Genomic DNA, 6000 nt, shown 5'->3' on the forward strand with positions numbered 1-6000 from the left:
TCTTCTGCTTTGTAAGCTACTGCCCTTTCCTTTCTTTCTCTGAGATTTTATTCTTCACGAGAATCTACTGCAGAGATATAAAAACTATTTTCTAATTCTTCTCTCTTTCTCTAATTTTTTCTTATCTCTTATCTCTTTCCTTCTTTATAGCGTACGTTCGTCCCTTTCAGCACACACCTTTTGCTTCCACTTTTTCAGGGTGGTTTATTTGGTACAAGTATAGCTGGCTTAGAGTGACGTGGACTGAGTGTTGCATCATCTTCCTGGAATTTCCATGGCATTTGTGTTGGCAATCTAACCAACGTTTTGCCATGGAAATATTTCACTTTATTTTTCTACTCTTTTTCTCTTCTCTTCTTCATCCTGCACCTGCTGCCAACCACAAACAACACCTTTCTTCCCCAATAAATAAGTAATAGATAATAACATTTATAGCACAATCCAAGATTTGTTATGCAATGTTCTAAAAATATCTAAAAATGCAAACAATAAATAAGAGTTATCAGTTACCTTAGACGACGAAAATCCAAGCATTAGATTAAAAACCCGAAAAACTTGAAATCTTGACAATGGAGGAAACTATGGTGTTTTGGGGTATTTTTTTGGTCTTTTCCTAGAGGTTTGTAACTTAAGAGATGATAGAAATCGAGAGGAATTAGGATTTGGAGTTCAAAATTGATTGGAATAGCAAGAGAGAACAAATGAGGGAAAATGCTAGTTTTTGGGGTTGTTTTTACCTGAAATAATTTGGAGAATGGGTGTTTTTAGCTTGAATTTTAAAATCTAGTTAAATTGCTTCATAAAAACTCTAAGTTTTGACTCTTTTAAAAGTCATTCATTTTTGCAAAATTAAAGTTATTTAGAACTCATTTTCAAAAATTGATTTAATTTTCTATAAACCATAATTGAAAACTTTACCGGTATATCATGTTGTAAAATTCTGAACACTCTAAGGATGAAATTCCTAAAATACCCTTAAAACTTCTAGGCCCTATTTTGGGATGTTGCAAATCTCTCCCTCTAAAAAGAATTTCATCCTCAAAATTCCTTACTAATACGTCACTTGCTTAATCACAAAATATGTTATTTCTACTTTTAAACTAACTATCACACTTTTGTTGCGCACTCAGATTCTTATTCTCTCTAACTTTCTAGTGGTTTTCTTAATGATCCTATTTACTACCACAAACTTATTCTACAGTAACTTTGCTAGCAGTTCCCTCTACTCACTACGATACTCTCGTCTAAAGGAATTCATAATTGTTTGTCCTATTCACTAGTACCTATCGGGATTCTCTACTTATTAGCTAATTCAATTAAAATTTATGAAGGCATAGAACCTAAATTTATCAATGAGATTAAAAGAAGTGATTACAAGGCAAAAATACCCTCATTGAGCACTCCTACCCGAATTTCCAACTTACTAGATAGTGCACTTAGATCAAACGAATACATTCACACTCACATTAACACATCTATGTGACATATCGAATCTAGTCTTACATACAAACAAACAAATAAACAAATAAACGGTGTGTGTGGCGAGGAGATGATCCAAGTTTTGTTCGTGCAAGTAAAATTTAGGATTAAGGAAATGTGTTCCTCTTCCTACCCCACATACAATTCAATCAAAGAAATTTCAATCAGTCTCATGCAATTCAAATAGTTGTATATCAACAATTTCAAGAAATCAAAGAAATTTAGACACGTGAGTTTCAGAACTCCAAACGCACAATAGTCACCTAGGTCTGAGAGTTAATGAACCTAGAGCTTTGATACCACCAAATGTAAAACCCTATACTCGGCCTGGTTGCCAAGCCGGAATACGGGATGCCACATCACCGTCTCATGTCATATACAACAAGTAAAAGTTCATTCTAAACGCAACATCTTCCAATTTAGTATTCGAATAGGTTTTAAGTCAATTATACTTGCTAGTTATCAATGTTACATGCTAACCATACATCAAATAGTCTTATAACAATAATTAAACATGCGTAGGGTCCATTTAACAATATTTCCAAAACTTGTCCCTAGGTATCGATACTGACACTAGGGTATCAATATTTTCTTTAATTGGTACCGATATCACCTGGAAAAACGATACCAAACTTGCATTTTGTTTCTCAATTAAAAGCCAAACTCTCAAAAATTATCGATACCTACCATGAAATATCGATATTTTTAACCCCGAGTATCGATACTTAAGCAAAGGTATCGATACCAAATCTCTATTCTGACTCCCTACATGTTTCAAAACATAGAGGTATCGATTTTAAAACTCGATTATCGATACCAAACTCGATTATCGATACCTCTGCTCTAGACCACAAAGATGCAACATGCATAAGCAATTAATCCTTCCCAATTTAATTCCTAAACATCATGCATCAATTACTTTAACAAATAATCATTCAACGACCTAATTAACAATTCAATATCGTAAAATAGTGTTCAAGAAAGTAACGTCAATCCATCTACATGTTCATGAACCCAACCATAATAATAACATGTAATCCTTATAAACTGATTAAAAAACCAGCAAAATGTCTAGGAGTTAATATGGTTGTAACAAGTCTACCACATTACCTTATTCCCCAAAATGTAAATAAATATAAAACACCTACGAAATAACAAATAGACTTGCTTGGATCACTTCTCAGAAAACTCACCGCTCACACTAGCTCCCTACTAATCTGCAAGGGTTTAAAAGGAGTGTGTGAGCTTAACAAGCTTAGTAAATGTTGTAACGCATAGGTTTGTGCAAGTGTACACAGTCATTATCAAGTAATAAGTAACTATCGAGTTATCGTCTCCACTGGGATTATATTTGCGCCAAGTCGCTTAATTTGTTAAATTATATTAACAATTTGGTAAATGAAAACAAATATACTTGAGAAGTGGTGATTAAAATATATTAAACTAAATGCAATGATCCCTAATGTAAATTATCCTACGTATGCAAACTATATGAATGAAATAGATTTTAGTAAAATTAAACACAATTTGCAACAATTATAACATAAATAAACTAGGACAATTACTTTAATTAAACTCAATTTATTATCAACATGCTTAATAACATTCGGAAAAACATTCCATGGCAACTCGATCTTTCATGAGTTTGGAAACTACATTAGGTCCTTTCGGAATCCTTTACTTAGTAAATACACATTTTATTGATCCTTATTTACTAAGGGTTTCTTAGCATTTGTGTAAGGTAACAGAGACGTGTTAGGTTTGAAACAATTTAATCACACGAATCTAAAAACTATGCAGATAATAGAGCTTGGTCAGAGTTGTTATGCAACCTTCAATTTAATCGGGTCATGATCTAAATTGAGCATGCACATTTCAATTACGTGTCCATTAGCTGTCGCCTGGTCAGGATCACTCAACTAATTCAGGTACATTTCAATCACGTATGAACGAAATACAAACTTAATTTTAATTGAAAACACGATCGATTGAGGCAAAAACATTATAAGCATGAATCAAATAAATATTATTTAATCAAAGCAATCATCCTAACTTAAATAAAATTAAGCTAACATTGTTGTAAACAAGAACAAAAAACACATAGCAAACATCTTTATATTAAATTAAAGAAAAGGAAGATTAAACCCAATTTAGAGTGGCTATCAACCAAGACTCTGACTGACGAGGCTCCGTCGTTCATTTGCTTTGCTCCTTTGCTGATGGCTCTCCATGGTGGCCTACTAAGGGTTCTTTAAGAGGCTTAATTGCTAAAATCTCCATGAAGAGATGATGCTAGGCTTGGAAATGGAAAAGGCTAAGAGAATTTGGAGAAAAGAGAGAATGATGAATGAAGAGAATGATGAATGATGAGAATGAATGAGGAATGATTGATGGATGCTTAAGAGATGATGAATGAAAGAATGAGAGGGTTTTATTTATAGCTGAGGAGAGGGGGATAGTTTGCTAAAATTAGTAGATGTTAACCTCTTCAAATCTCCTCAAATTCTGGGCGGCCATGCTTAGTGGCTTTTGACTTGATTTTATTGCTTGATTTTTAAGCAATTTTGGATGCCACACAACTCAGGACCGAGACTCGGTCAATCGTAAATCTTTGGGCAAATCTCTAATTTCTTCAACACTGCAAGGACCTTGTGTAATTAAACCAAAGAATGGTTTAAATGGACAACCATGTGTAGCCAAATATTGGGTGGGCTTGGCCTCCAATTTGGACGGTGTTGTAATTCAGCAAAGCTATCAGACCTATCCAGAATAAATCAAGAAGTTAGAGGACCAAAGAATTAAATTTATCCAATTTAATTAATTAATTAAAATCTAAATTATTAATGAAATATTTTAAAATGAATTATTAAATATAATTTTATATTTTATTATTTAATTTAATCATGCATAGCCCATTTTATGTATTAAAAAATATAATATATTCAAATTAATATAAACTAAGTCATTTATTGCATGAAAACAATATATTAAAGCATAAAATCACATTTTAATAATATCTATGACATAATTTCATATTTTCACATATTTTATTAATTTATTAAACCATTACTTAGTTTTAACAATGGATTTAAGAAAAAAAAAGTGATAAATTACATAGTTAAAATCCTATATATTTTTCCGTTTACACACCCCCAAAATTAAATCATTGATCGTCCCGAGTAATGTTTATACACAGCAAAAGGTCTTGCTAAGGAAAAATTGCTAATTGTGTAAGCAACATCAATATTTTTCCCATAATCATGCATTAATGCTTATGGATATTCTTTATTAACAAGGAATTCATATGCAAACATTCCTTAATTTTATACTAAGCTTAAAAATATGCCAATATGAATCATAGTTTGCATGTATGTCACAGCAATAGATAACATTCTTCATTCAACATAATTTCCTATCAGTCAAGCAAACAATCACAAGGCTTATTTATAATCTTCATATGTTGAACTTAGGACTTCCTCTCCACTAATGTAGGTGACATAATCATCAAATCAATAGGTATTTTATAAGGTTGTAATGGGGCTTAGTTAAAGGTAGGGATTTTAAGAGATGGGACATTTTGGTTTTAAAAATCTAACCTTTAACTTTGTCTTGGTTTTCTCGTAATACAACCTTTTTCTTTAAGTGGACCTTTGGAACACCCCCAAACTTATTTTGAGCTCAAGCTCATACATTTTTCCTTTTTGAAGACTAAGCGAACTTTTCTTCGCTCTTTTTTTTGTAAGCACGAGCACATACATATTTATGAAAATTTCCTCAAATATTGATTCCCAAGACAACTTTAGTTAAGATAGGTTCACAAAATTAGGACAATTTTAAAAAGATGGTAACTGGCTTATAATGTAGGTTCATTGCAAAAACAAACCTTTAAGCTCAAAATTACAGTTTCAAGGGTCTAATATCATAGGGTTGGCTTGAAAAGGCTCAAACGGTCCAAAGAAATAGTGCCTATACCATTTTAGATTTTTATGTCCCCTAGGATTTTGCCTCAAGAAAGTTACTAAGTCAATTTTAAAGATATAAACCTTCATGCATGTCTAATCTCAAAAGAAACTAAGTTTTCATGGCAAACATTACTAAGGCTAAGATCATACAAGCATTCCATTCTTCATGATAACATACTTTAACTTAGATAAAATCATCATTTATACTTGCATACAAACTATCTCAGTAACAAAAAAAAAAATATCTCTAAGCATTCATTTATTAAAACATACTTATGAAAGAAATAATTGAAGCATACTTGAAAAAAAATTGAAAGTTTAAGCAATTTGAGCAATTTATTTGCCTTACTCCCCTTTAAAAAAGTAGCAATGTGCTCATTGCAAGAACAAAGTAATGAATGAAAACTGAACACCAGGTAGGGTTGTAAAGAAAGAGAGGTGAGCCATTAAGACTGCTTAAATACCAAGTCTTCCCTAATAACCCAATCCTAGACATGTTCATTCCCATTACTACATCACTTAGTCTTATTATTTCTAAAGAAGTGTTAAGTTTGTTCAT

The sequence above is a fragment of the Gossypium raimondii genome, chromosome 4, assembly GCF_025698545.1.
Source record: "Gossypium raimondii isolate GPD5lz chromosome 4, ASM2569854v1, whole genome shotgun sequence".
NCBI lineage: Eukaryota > Viridiplantae > Streptophyta > Magnoliopsida > Malvales > Malvaceae > Gossypium > Gossypium raimondii.